At 42.4% G+C, this 14,589-nt stretch overlaps 1 long non-coding RNA gene across 3 annotated transcripts in view; it reads right to left on the minus strand.

The window, feature by feature from the left end:
• The window catches only part of LOC128115865 (uncharacterized), a 56,372-nt gene that overhangs the window by 26,956 nt on the left and 14,827 nt on the right, over positions 1–14,589 (minus strand). The window contains exon 3 of one of the 3 annotated variants that reach the window (XR_008220311.1): positions 2,494–2,668. The exons of the other annotated variants lie outside the window; for them this stretch is intronic. This is a non-coding gene — a long non-coding RNA (uncharacterized LOC128115865). The remainder of the gene's footprint in view (positions 1–2,493; positions 2,669–14,589) is intronic. 3 annotated transcript variants of the gene reach the window in all.

Genomic DNA, 14,589 nt, shown 5'->3' on the forward strand with positions numbered 1-14,589 from the left:
TAGTCCAGGCAGCTGGCTCTGCAGATCCACAAATCAACCTCCTCAGATAAAACCAACACTGGATGTGAAGTGTTCAGTGAGTCAAGCCTAGAGCTGCACTCCCATCATCTCGGCATTTAGGAGGCTGAGACAGCAGAAGCAGGAGTTCAAGGCCAGCCTGAGTTGGATAGAAAGACCCCCATATCAGAAAGTCAATCAATCAGCACACATCTAGCTTCAAGAGCTCTTGACATTTGATGGGTTCTGGAGGAAGAAAGGGCAGTTTTCTTCAGTGGTGTGGCCCATGATAGGATGCCCGTGCTCCAGTGGTTGGTGCCTATACTCATGGGCATCGGGGCAGCACTAAATGGACTCAGTGGATTCTTTAGAGGAAGGGAAGATAAAGAGGAGGAGGAGGAGGCAGCAACCTGAAGTTAGGAGGAGTCAGGAGGAGTCAAGAAGAGTTGAAGAGGAAAAAGAAGAGAGTTAGACATGATCTAAATATACACGTGCTCATGTATGAAACCACCAAGGAATACTTTTTAAAACTCAACGGTAAGGCTGGAGAGACGGTTCAGAGGTTAACAATGCTTGCTGTTCTTTGAAAGGACCAGGTCGGGTGGCTCAGAGCCAGAGGGTCCAACTCGTTCTTCTGTCTCTGCAGTCACTGAACTCAAGTGTACATAGCCACATGTGAATACACGTAATTAAAAAGATAAAAATAATTTCTATTTTATGTGTGTGAGTGTTTGACTCCATGTATATATGTGCACCGTGTGTGCGGTGACCACAGAGTCCAGAAAAGGGCCTTGGATCCCCCGGAACAAGAGCTACAGGGAGTTGTGAGCTGCCCTGTGGGTGCTGGGAGCAGAATCTGGGTTCTCTGTGAGAGCAACAGGCACTCTTAAATGTTGAGCCATCTCTCCAGCCTCAAAAGAATTTTTTTTAAATTAATGGTAGTGTGAGTTTAGCATGTGCAAAGGCTTGGATTTAATTCTCAGCACCAAAAATCGATCAATCAATTGATAAAAAGTTGTTCACTTTGCATCTGTACTGGGCATGAACAGACTTTTCCTCTTATTCCCTAAACAATATAGCATAGCAACTATGCACAGTATTGAAGTTGTGCTAGGTGGAGTTATTCTTATATTTATTACTGCGTGTGTGTGGTCAGAGGACAACTTTTGGGAGGCCATTCTCTCCTCCGCCATGTAAGTCCCAGAGATTGAACACAGGACTTCAAGTTTGGTGACAAGCTCCTTTACCCACTGTTCTAGGCATTAAACACAATGTAGAGATGAGCTAAATATGAAAGAAGACAGGAATGCGTTCTGTGCAAATATGATGCCATTTTATGTAAAAGACTTTTGAAATACAAGGGGTTTGGAGTCTACCTAGGATGGAGGGTGTGTCTGGAACAAATTCTCTCTGAGATCTACAAACAACAAGGTAGTGTGGGAGTTGACATGATAGTCTGTGAGTCAAATCTGGCCTGATATCTGTGTTGTTGGCATTTTTTAATCATGGTATTGGCACACAGCTGCGTTCATTCACTGGGTATTTCTGCAGGTGCTTTCAATCTTCAGCGGCAAAGGTGAGTTGCTGGAATAGAGTTCACAAAACAAACAATTTGCAGAAGTGGGGGTGGGGAGGACAAGGTGGTTTGATGGGTAAAGAGGATTGCTGCCAAGCTGGATGGCCTGAGGTCAGTCCTGGCCCCACACGGTGAAAGGAGAGAACTAACTCCCACAGACTGTCCTCTGACTGCTTTGCGCATGCTCGAGGGTGCGTACGTGCACACACGCACACACTGAATACATGTGATTTTTTTTTAAAGGCTGACTGTAGGCTAGTAAAAGCACACACGAGTGATGGAGTAATAGGGCATGGCTCAGGAATAGAGCATTCATCAAGTGTACATGAGGCCCTGAGTCCCATCCCAGAACTAGAGGGAAAGAAGGGCCAGCAGGGAGTAATTAACAATTAAAAACAATTCAATAAATAAGCAGAAATCCAAAAGGTACAGGGCTGAACTCAAATGCAAGGCTGTCTTCCACACCTTCACCATGCCTGCCTAGATCACTGTAAACATAATACAGCTGTGATTTGTCACTATGTTAATACTTCCCTTTTGTCTCAGTGGATAATTATGTGATAATTGCTTCCACTCACAGGGCACAGTGAAACCTCAGAACAAGAAGGCAAACTATGATGCCAGATCAAGTTCCTTACCACTTTCATCCCCATTAGCCAGGAACACTCCAACTCCTGTCTTCTAATCCTTTATAAAAGCATAAATTGTCGAACAGTCTCATCACTCTCCTCTTCCCTGTCTCCCCTCTCATAATCGCTATTCTACTCTCTGTTCAAGGTCAGGATCTGTAGCTTGCACATGAATGAGATCACACAGGATTTGACTCTGTGACTCTTTATAAAATTAACATTAATCCTTCGGGGGAATGCTATAATGAAAATGAATTCTTTGTATGCTTATTAAGATGTAATAAATGTTACCTTTTATAATACTTGACTTGAAAGTATCCTCCACCTGGGAAGAGCCCCGGGAGCTGTCAGGCATGTCGCATACAAGGAGCCAGTTGTTCTGGTTTCTTCTGGTTCTAGGCCTTCTCTCAGCCCCTGTCTCCTAAGCTACTTAGTCTGAAACTGGCCTTTCCAGGATCTCCAACCTCTGCAAGGTAAAGGGTTAACGGATGGGTCTCACCCCTTGTCCCCTCAACTCTCAAGTGTAATGAGCCATTCCAGCCACCCCTTGGAGATAAGGGGAAGACAAGAAGGTCCTTCTGAGCCCTAAACCTCAAAAACGAGTCAGACTTTCAAGACTAAGAGGCCTTTGAAAGTGAAGGGCTTGTCTCACTAAACAGATGATATCCAAAGCTAAGGGCCACCGCCAACATGGCCAGAAAGCAATGGGGGAGAAGACCTCGAATGATCTAAAGGGACCATGGGGTGTTATAATAAGCCCCGAGGGAGAAGAAATGTACAATTACATTAACATCTTATACACTGGCTGTAGATGTGCAATAGCACCAACTCCACAAAACAGTCATTGTCCTGGGATAGAAGGTTCATCCAAAAACAGACTTGTGTGAGCTTGGTGTGGTGATGCAGGGCTATCATCCCAGCACTTGAGAAACAGCAGCAGAATGGCAAGTTTCAGGCCAGCCTGGGCTACCCAGGGAGCTTTTGTCTTCTAATGCGGTGTGGGGGAGGGACTGAGGGAAAGAAGTGGAGAGTTGTTGGTACTTCTTAACCAGATCAGAATGTGATATGATGTGGCCTTGCGGGGTTAACTTCAGCCTTCAGGAAAGGAATATGCAGAAAAGATTTTTTTGTTTGTTTGTTTGTATTTTTTAATGTTCTCTTTTTCTTTGTTGATGTAGCCTAAGGCTGTACAGGGGTGTGTGTGTGTGTGTGTGTGTGTGTGTGTGTGTGTGTGTGTGTGTGTGTGTGTGTGTTTGTACATAAAGATGAGCAGCTTATTTTTATCATATGTATGTGAGTGTTTGCCCTGCATCTAACACACCTGGTGCCTGTGGAGGCCAGAAGAGGGTGTTAGAGCCTCTGGAACTGGTAATCAAACCAGGATCCTCTGCAAGAGCAGAAAGTTCTCTTTACCACTGAGCCATTTCTCCAGCCCTTAAGCTGTGAGTTTGAATGGCCTCCTGTTTTTTCTTTCTTCCCTCTGTTCTCAGACCTATAACTAAGCCATCACCAAGGTCTTCTCTTACACAAACAATGGTAGGCTAAATTGTGGATAGATGCTGTGCTAAGTGGAGGAGTGAGTGACAGGAGGAAAGGCAGAATAGGAAATGAGTTCATCTCACACACACACTTGAATACAGCCTCATATCTTGTGTGCAGTTGACACCTACATAATCCTTTATGGACACACTGTCCCACATAGACTCTTCAGAAAAACAGTCACACACAACCTTCAGAAATGCAAATCCATATTGGCACACCAGACACACAATTCCAGCCCTACAGAAAGTACTAGAAGGAAAATTCCAACCCGAGGAAGCAAGCTGCAACCACCAAAACACAGATAACAGATAACTTCACATCAACAAATGCCAAAGAAGGGAAACACATACACATTACCACCAAAAAATAACACAAATTAAGAAACACTGGTCACTAATAACCATTAATATCAATGGACTCAATTTGCCTATAAAAAGACACAGGCTCACAGAATGGATACAAAAACAGGATCCATCCTTCTGCTGCATACAAGAAACACACCTCAATCTGAAAGACAGACATTACCTCATAGTAAAAGATTGGGTAAAAAACTTTCCAATCTAACTGGACCTAAGAAACAAGCTGGTGTAGCTACCCTAATATCTAACAAAATAGACAAAAAAAGAGATCTCTGACTATAACTCCTTTGGTTAGCCTTTTTTAAAGCTATGACCAATAACAATTGGTTTGTAACCAACCCACCTTAAATGAAAACAAATATTTACAAACAATATTTTGGTAATTTGGGCATAGTTTTCTATACTACTTCCTGCTGACTGGGGACACATTTTCATTGAATTCTAGAAAGTCTTTAATTTCTTTCTTTATTTCTTCCTTGATCCATTGGTGATTCAGTTGAGTATTGTTCAGTTTCCATGGAATTGTAGGCTTTCTTTAATTTTTGTGGTTGTTAAAATCTAACTTGAAGCCATGGTGGTCTGGTATAATACAGGAGGTTAATCCAATTTTTTTGTATCTGTTGAGATTTGCTTTGTGACCGAGTATGTGGTCGATTTTATAGAAGGTTCCATGAGGTGCTGAGAAGAACATATATTCCTTTTGTTAGGATGGAATGTTCTGTAGATATCTATTAAGTCCATTTGAGTTATAACATCTGTTAGGTCCCTTATTTCTCTGTTAAGTTTCAGTCTGGCAGATCTGTCCATTGTTGAGAGTGGGATGTTAAAGTATCTCACTATTAATATGTGATGTTAGATGCACGATTTAAGCTTTAGTAATGTTTCATTTATATATGTGGGTATTTGGGGCATATTGTATTGGGGCATAAATGTTTAGAATTCAGACTTCATCTTAGTGGATTTTTCTGTGATGAATATGTAATGTACTTCTCAATCTCTTTTGACTGTTTTTAGTTTGAAGTCTATTTTGTTAGATATTAGGATAGCTATACCAGCTTGCTTCTTAAGTCCATTTGATTGGAAAGTCTTTTTCCAGCCTTTTACTCTGAAGTAGTATCTATATTTTAAGTTGAGGTGTGTTTCTTGTATGTAGCCAAAGGATGGATCCTGAATGTGTATCCATTCTGTTAGCCTGTGTCTTTTTATAGGTGAATTGAGTCCATTGATATTAAGGGCTATTAATGGCCAGTGATTGTTAATTCCTGTTTGTCTTATGGTGGTAGTGTGTGTGTATTTCCCTTCTTTGGGATTTACTACTTTGGGGTCATCTATTGCATGTGTTTTCGTGGGTGCTTCTGACTTCCTTTAGTTGGAGTTTTCCTTATAGTGCTTTCTCTAGGGCCAGGTTTGTGGATAGGTATTGTTTAAATCAGGTTTTGTCTGAGAATGTCTTGTTTACTCCATCTATGGTGATCAAAATTTTGCTAGGTATAGTAGTCTGTGCTGGCATCCATGGTCTCTTAATGTCTGCATTACATCTGGCCAGGACCTTGTGGCTTTCAGAGTCTCCATTGAAAAGTCAGGGTCTGATGGGTCTGCTTTTATAAATCACTTGGCCTTTTTTCTTTGCTGCTCTTAATATTCTTTCTTTTTTTAATTTAATTTAATTCTATTTTACATATAATTTAGTTCAACATATCAGCCACAGATTCCCTTGTTCTCCCTCCTCCCGCCCCCTCCCCTTCCCCCCAATCCACCCCCCATTCCTACCTCCTCCAGGGCAAAGCCTTCCCCCGAGGACTGAGATCAACCTGGTAGACTCAGTCCAGGCAGGTCTAGTCCCCTCCTCCCAGGCTGAGCCAAGCGTCCCTGCATAAGCCCCAGGTTTCAAACAGCCAACTCATGCACTGAGCACAGGACCTGGTCCCACTGCCTGGATGCCTCCCAAACAGATCAAGCCAATCAACTGTCTCACCCATTCAGAGGGCCTGATCCAGTTGGGAGCCCCTCAGCCATTGGTTCATAGTTCATGTGTTTCCATTCATTTGGCTATTTGTCCCTGTGCTTTATCCAACCTTGGTCTCAACAATTCTCCCTCATATAAACCCTCCTCTTTCTCACCAATTGGATTCCCGGAGCTCCACCCGGGGCCTAGCCGTGGATCTCTGCATCCAGTTTCCTCAGTCATTGGATGGGGTTTCTAGCACGACAATTAGGGTGTTTGGCCATCCTATTACCAGAGTAGGTCAGCTCGGGCTGTCTCTCGACCGTTGCCAGCAGTCTATTGTGGGGGTATCTTTGTGGATTTCTGTGGGCGTCTCTAGCACTTTGCTTCTTCCTATTCTCATGTGGTCTTCATTTACCATAACCTCCTATTCCTTGTTCTCCCTCTCTGTTCTTGATCCAGCTGGGATCTCCCACTCCCCCAAGGTCTCTTTCCCTTGGCCCTCACCCTTCACTACCCCCACTCATGTCCAGGCTGTTCATGTAGATCTCATCCATTTCTCCGTCATTGGGTGATCCCTGTGTCTTTCTTGGGGTCCTGTTTTCCAGGTAGCCTCCCTGGTGTTGTGAGTAGCAGTCTAGTCACCCTTGTTCCACATCTAGTATCCTCCAATGAGTGAGTACACACCATGTTTGTCTTTCTGAGTCTGGGTTACCTCACTCAGGATGATTTTTTCTAGATCCATCCATTTGCCTGCAAAACTCATGATGTCATTGTTTTTCTCTGCTGAGTAGTATTCCATTGTGTATATGTACCACATTTTATTTATCCATTCTTCAGTTGAAGGGCATCTAGGTTGTTCCCACGTTCTGGCTATTACAAACAATGCTGATATGAACATAGCTGAGCAAGTGCCCTTGTGGTATGATTGAGCATTCCTTGGGTATATGCCCAAGAGTGGTATAGCTGGATCTTGGGGGAGATTGATTCCCAATTTTCTAAGAAAGCACCATATTGATTTCCAAAGTGGTTGTACAAGCTTGCATTCCCACCAGCAGTGGAGGAGAGTTCCCCTAGCTCTACATCCTCACCAGCATAAGGTGTCTTCAGTGTTTTTGATCTTAGCCATTCTGACAGGCATAAGGTGGTATCTCAGAGTTGTTTTGATTTGCATTTCCCTGATAATTAGGGATGTTGAGCAATTCCTTAAATGTCTTTCAGCCATTTGAATTTCCTCTGTTGAGAATTCTCTGTTTAGTTCTATACCCATTTCTTAATTGGACTGTTGGACATTTTGATGTCTAATTTCTTGAGTTCCTTATATATTCTGGATATCAGTCTTCTGTCAGATGTGGGGTTGGTGAAGACCTTTTCCCATTCTGTAGGCTGTGGCTCTGCCTTGTTGACAGTATCCTTTGCTCTACAAAAGCTTCTCAGTTTCAAGAGGTCCCATTGATTAATTGTTTCTCTCAGTGTCTGAGCTACTGGTGTTATATTTAGGAAGTGATCTCCTATGCCAATGCGTTCAAGACTACTTCCTACTTTCTCTTCTAGCAGGTTCAGAGTAGCTGGATTTATGTTGAGGTCTTTGATCCACTTGGACTTAAGTTTTGTGCACGGTGATAGATATGGATTTATTTGCAGCCTTCTACATGTTGATATCCAGTTATGCCAGCACCATTTGTTGAAGATGCTTTCTTTTTTCCGTTGTACACTTTGGGCTTCTTTGTCAAAAATTATATGTTCATAGGTGTGCGGATTAATGTCAGGGTCTTTAATTCGATTCCATTGGTCCACATGTCAGTTTTTATGCCAGTACCAAGCTGTTTTTATTACTGTAGCTCTATAGTAGAGCTTGAAGTCAGGGATCGTGATGCCTCCAGAGGTTGTTTTATTGTACAGGATTCTTTTGGCTATCCTGGGTTTTTTGTTTTTCCATATGAAGTTGAGTATTATTCTTTCCAGGTCTGTGAAGAATTGTGTTGGTATTTTGATGGGGATTGCATTGAATCTGTAGATTGCTTTTGGTAAAATTGCCATTTTTACTATGTTTGGCCTTTTCATGGAGTGCCAGATTTCTTGGATGTTTTGTGTTATGACTTTTTTGGCTTTGGTGTTTTCTTTGACTGACAAATCTATTTCCTGTATTATATCCTCTATGCCAGAGATTCTCGCTTCCATCTCTTCTATTCTGTTGGTTATGCTTGCATCTATAGTTCCTGTTTGTTTACTCAGGTTTTCTATTTCCAGCATTCCCTCAGTTTGTGTCTTCTTCATTGTTTTTATTTCAATTTTCAGGTCTTTAACTGTTTCCTTTACCTGTTTAATTGCTCTCTTATGATTTTCTTGGCCTTCTTTGAGGGATTTATTGATTTCTTCCAATTTTTTGTTTCTCCTTTCCTCAATTTCTTAAAGAGAATTTTTTATTCCCTCTTTAAAGGCCTCTATTAATCTTCATAAAGTTAATTTTAAGGTTGCTTTCTCCTGCTTCTACATTGTGATGTTCAGGTCTTGCTGTTGTAGAACTGCTAGGTTCTGGTGATGCCATATAGCTCTTTATTCTGTTGTATGTATTTTTGCACTGGCCTCAATCCATCTCTTCCTCCAATAGGTGCAAGAGGTGCCAGTGTCTGAGTGAACTGCTCTTAGTCCAATCTGTGCTTGCTGTATCTATGGCTCATGGGGCCATTCTCAATGTTAGTTCTTGGTGTAATTGGAGCTGATGAATTCTGTGTCTCAGGGACCTGCTCTTGGTCCAATGAGAGCTAGCAGATTCTGTGTCTCAGGAAATGACTGACATCATAGGGAGATGGGTAGGTTTGGGGTAGGGAGTAGGTCCTGTAGATTACAAGTTCCAATAGGGGATTTTCATGGGGGAGCCTTCCCACAGTAGTCTTCCCTGCTGGCTGTCAACTGGGACAGGGGTGGGTGAGGGTTCCTAGGGATGGTTGTGTTCCAGGGCCTAGGTCCAGAGGTGAGAAGAGTCAGTCACCACTTGGTCCAACCAAAGCTGGCGAATTCTGTATCTCAGGAAGCTACTGGCATGGCAGGGAGATAGGTAGGTTCTGGGTATGGTGTGGGTCTTATAAATTGCAGGGTCTGATGTGTGGTTTGGATGGGGAAACCTGCCTGCAGGATTCTTCCCTGCTGGTCAGCAACTGGGGCAGCTTGAATATATTCTTGTACTGGCATCTATCCATCTCTTCCTCCAATTGATGCAAATGGTGTCTGTGTCTTAGGAAGCTGCTCTTGGTCTAATTGGCACGGGTCATGTTTGTGTCTCAGGGAACAGCTGTGGTTTTTGGGGATGGGTGGGTTTGGGGAATGGAGTGATGCTTGTAGATTGCAGGGTCTGATTGGGCATGGTGGTGGTCAGACCTTCATGTAGGAGTTTTGCCTGCTGGCCTGAAACTGGGGCTTCAATGGGAGGTGCTATGGGGGCATGAGTTGTGCCCCTGGGCCTAAGGCCTAGAGGCCTAGAGGCTGGGGTGACTGGCTGGGAGAATAGTCACTCACTTCTTGGTCCAATTGGAGCTGGCAGAGTCTGTCTGAGAGAGCAGCTGTGGTCTCGGAGGATTGGTAGGTTTGGGGGACTAAGTGGGACTTGTAAATTACAGGGTCCAATGTAGAGGCGGTAGTCAAGAATGACTACAGGATTTTTGCCTGCCTACTGGTAACTCACCAATTTCTTTCCAATCACCACAGAATGTAAAGTTTTGTAGGGCAGTTATGGTAAACATTTTTGATCTCAGCACTCAGGATGGAGAGATGACAGATAGATCTCTGGGAGGCTGAGTCCTACTTGGTCTACAGAGTAATTTCCAGGACAGCTAGGGCAGTTACACAGGAAACTATGTCTCAAAATAACAAAATAAAAAAAAAGAAGTTTCAAACCAGGACAAAATCTGAGGTTCCTAGTAACATAGGAAAGCAGACTTGGCCTCGAGGTTCTCCTAGCATCCCTCAGTCCCTACCTGTTATAGAGTATACCTGGCATACCTTTCCCTCTACCTTTAATTCTACAGCACAAGGACTGGAATGCTTTTCCCCCAGAGGCTCAAACTTATATGATCCAGACTTTTGGTTACCCACCCATTTTGTACCTTTGGCCCTTGTGGCTGCTGCATCTGGTTACACTATCTCCTCTGCACTTCTCCTTCCCCTTGTCCTCACATACCTCATCTCAGGGTCATGACCATTCTGGATCCTCCCTGGTATGTCTACCTCTGGCTACTGGATAACCTCTCCCTTTTATATACAACAAACTTTCTCCTACACTGTTCTGACCCACAGGTAAGTCAACAGAGACCCTAGGGAGGAAGTGGGAATGTGGGAGACAAGAGACAGGAAAGATGGAGACAAGACAGGATTCTGATCAAGTCTTGTTTATTCAAGAAATCTCAGGGTAGATATAGGCAAGGGGGGTGAGGTTTTGAACTATGCTTTTTTTTGAACCTGGTTTTGAACTATGTTTTCTTTGATTGTATCTTGAGGGTCACCCCACCAGGTACATGAATCAGGGCCACTTTATTCCAGCAGAGCTCCTTACTAGGGTTACCCATACACGAGGCTTAGGCATATTTACAATTGCCAAGGACCTGAGGGGTGACAGACCAATCGCCTCCAAAGAGCCACAGTAATTCCTTTGCAAACTGGCAGTGAAATACGTCTTACTATCTGTCCCCTTGCACTCTTGAACAAGGTCATAACAGGTTGAGTGCATTTCTGAGGCATATTAGCAACCACTAGGGCATGGTTCTGGAAGACCGTTAGTGGGTATAATTTTTGGTTTATTGACACAGACCCACTGCTGCTTGTACCCTCCACCAATACCATGTGAATAGGTAGGATAGGCTACTTTTTGCCCACAATCTGTGATCTGGGTGATCTAGGTGGGCCTGGTCCCTCTATTGCCTCCACAGCACTCACAGGGAGGGCCAAGCAGGGCCCTAATTAGTTCTCTAGGATTCACTGGTGGCCCAAATCCACCATCAGCTGGGAGTAGCATAGTCCAGGCTTTTAGCTTTATTATCTGAAATAGAAAAAATAAAAATGTTCTCAGGACAACCCTTCATCTTTGGAGTCATTTATACTGTTATCCTCAATTTTTTTGAATTTGATCAATTTGCTTGACCAGGTATTCTGGAAGCCATATTGCAGATTTCATTTCTTTAGACTGAACCTCTTCCCCATGCATACTGAACCTCTTCCCCAAATGTTAACTGGATCTGGGCCATGCCAAAAATTGTTTATGGGGCCTTTCCATAATACAGATGCAAATTGCTTTGGGGTATCCATAAGCCAAAAAATGAGTAGCTGCTGATCGTCCATTTGCATCAAAATTTAAAAAATTAATTATGAAAGGGGAATGAGATGATATATTTCTAGGTGACCCCCTTATAGGATACCATTCCCCCTTTTTTATTTGATCAATGGTAAGTTTCAAGGAAAGATGTGCTCTTTCAACTATCCTTGGCCTTGAGGATTGTATGGGATACTGGTAACATGTTGAATATTAAGGCATTTGCAGAATTGAGAAAAGGCTGAGCTGGTGTAACCTGGACCATTATCTGTTTTAATCTGTTGTGGTCATCGTAGGACTGTAAAAGCAATCAGCATATGGCTAATAACATGCCTGGTGGCTTCACCAGGTTGCAGGGAGTCATATATAAATCCACTAAATGTATCTATTATTACATGTACATATTTAAGGTTGCCAAATTAGGGGATGTGAGTGACATCCATTTGCCACAGTGCATTAGGCACTAATCCTCTGGGATTAACTCCAAGATGAGGAACTGGGAGTTGTATGGCACAAGATGGACAATGTGTATCTATTTGTCTTGCCTGATCCCTAGTAATATTGTGCATAAGCCAAAGAGTTGTGCATTGATGTGGTACAATTGATGACTTTCTCGAGCTCAAACAACTCAGGAGTTTTATCAGAACCGACCACAATCACTAGATGATTAGATGTAGCTAGAGATTTCCTGCCTGGCCCACAGTCAGGACAAATCTCTCTCACCTGCCAGTCCCACAGCCACTCAGACCCAACCAAGTAAACACAGAGACTTATATTGCTTACAAACTGTATGGCCATGGCAGGCTTCTTGCTAACTGTTCTTATATCTTAAAATAATCCATTTCTATAAATCTATACCTTGCCACGTAGCTTGTGGCTTACCGGCATCTTCACATGCTGTTTGTCATGGTGGCGACTGGCAGTGTCTCCTTCTGCCTTCCTGTTCTTTCTTTTCTTCTCTCTGTTAGTCCCACCTATACTTCCTGCCTAGCCACTGGCCAATCAGTATTTTATTTATTGACCAATCAGAGCAACACATTTGCCATACAGAACATCCCATAGCAGTTAGAGGATCCTGGGCGAGTGGCTGGTTCGGCTTTCTGATTTCCCTCAGCCAAAGGTCCTGGGATCCAGAATGAGCACTTAAGTGCCCTATGAAGAAAGGGCAAGTTCTCCTTTGAATAAGTGTTTGCAATTGCCTAAACAAATCCCCAGTGTTGGAAACATTTTTAATTTGACTGGTAGTTTCCAGTAAAGGTATAGGGCATGCAATGTAAGCACTATCTGTATAGATATTAAAAGATTGATCAGAAAATGCTGAAAAAACTGCGATGACAGCATGTAGCTCTGTTACTTGAGCAGAGGAGCCATTTGTAGTAAATTGCACTACTTCATCATTATAAGCATAAGTAGTTGTGTCTGTTGAGGAGCCATCAGTGAATACCAATAGGGCATCCCTCAAGGGAACAAATGATGTCACATAGAGAATACAAATTCATGTTTATTGGCAAAATCAATAAGTTTATCTGGAGGGTAATGATTATCTAAGATTCCTAAATATGAGGCCAAAGCAATAGGCCAGAATTCAGTAGCTTCCATAAGCCAATCAATTTTTTTTGGTATAAAGTTGTATAATAACATCTGGTTCTCTACCAAAATAGCACCTTCCTTGTTCTCTCCCTAAAATTATAAGATCAGATACAGCCTGATAATAAGGTCCAATGTCCCTTTTGGGTGTGGCTGGGAGATGTATCCACATTAAAGGTGCAGTCTGGCAAAAAACAGCAGTTGGTGAAAGAACTGTTCTACATATAATAAATTTCAAAGGTTTATCATAATCCATAAATGTGACAGCTTGTGATCTGATGGCTTATTCTACTATTTGAATAGCTTTTCTCCCTTCCAGAGTAAGCTCACAGGGAGACATGGCACTAGCATTTCCAGGTAATATATCATAAAGAGTTTTTACACACTCTTACTGAGATTCAAATATGGGATAAGCCAGTTAATATCTCCAAGAAGTTTTTGAAAATCATTTAGGTTTTTAAGATTACCTAATCTTAACTCTAATTTCTGAGAGGAAATTTTAGACCCCATCATTTGGAACCCAAGATAAGTATATGGATCTGTTACCTGAACTTTATCAGGTGTTATCTCCAGTCCCTTACTTTGCAAGGCATTTTAAAGCTCATCATAACATTTTAAAACCTTGCCACCATCTTTTCCAGCTATCAAAATATCATCCATATAGTGGATTATATACATTTCTGGCCAGTGATTTCTTACTGATTGCATTGCAAGAGCAACATAAGATTTGCATAAAGTGGGACTATTAGCCATGCCCTGTGGCTGTTGACATCTCCTCATTGGTTCTTTAAAATTGATGGCAGGTAGGCTGAATACAAAGCATTTTTGATCATCTGGATGAAAGGGGATGGTGAAAAAGCAATCTTTCAAGTCTATGATAACTTTGAAATGTCCCAAAGGTATGGCAATGGGTAAAGGGAGGCCAGGTTGAAAGGCTTCCATCAATACCATCATTTTATTCACTGCCCTTAAATCTTGTAATAGCTGTCATTTATCTGATTTTTTTCTTAATAACAAAGTTAGGAGTATTCCAAGGAGCATTACCAGGGATGATACAGCCAGCTTCAAGCTGCTCCTGTACCAGCTGCTGTTCAGTCAATAATTTTTCATGGGTAACAGGCCATTGATCGACCCACACAGGCTCTTCAGATGACCAGGTGATTTTTTTTCTGCATGAGTCACAGGAGTATCAATGGGCCCTATGAAAAATGGCCTAATCCTGCTCTGTATGATCTAGAGGTGGCCTCCAGAGGTTTTAGTATTCCTGTTGCATATTTTCCTAAGCCTCTACCTGGTAAGTACCCATTTTTCAACATTTGAGTGGTAACAACATCATTAGGACTGCACATGATTATTCCAAGTTGAGGCAAATCTCTAGCCAAGAAGTTGATTGATAATCTGGCTATAACATAAGGTTGTATGGTACCTTGATTACTTTCCTGATCTTTCCCATTTAAAATTTTTGAACTCCTTTCATGGTTTTGACTTTGTCCTATTCCCTTCAAAGGGGTCAAGGTAGCATCTAATGACCAAGCCATGGGCCATTCTTCCTTTTTAATAATGGTAACATCTGCACCTGTATCAACCAGACCCAAGAATTCCTTGCCATCCAGCCATATGGTCATGAGAGTCTTCTGTGATGATACTACTGC

Source organism: Peromyscus californicus, unplaced genomic scaffold (assembly GCF_007827085.1).
Source record: "Peromyscus californicus insignis strain IS unplaced genomic scaffold, ASM782708v3 Scaffold_1__1_contigs__length_55948999, whole genome shotgun sequence".
Lineage (NCBI taxonomy): Eukaryota > Metazoa > Chordata > Mammalia > Rodentia > Cricetidae > Peromyscus > Peromyscus californicus.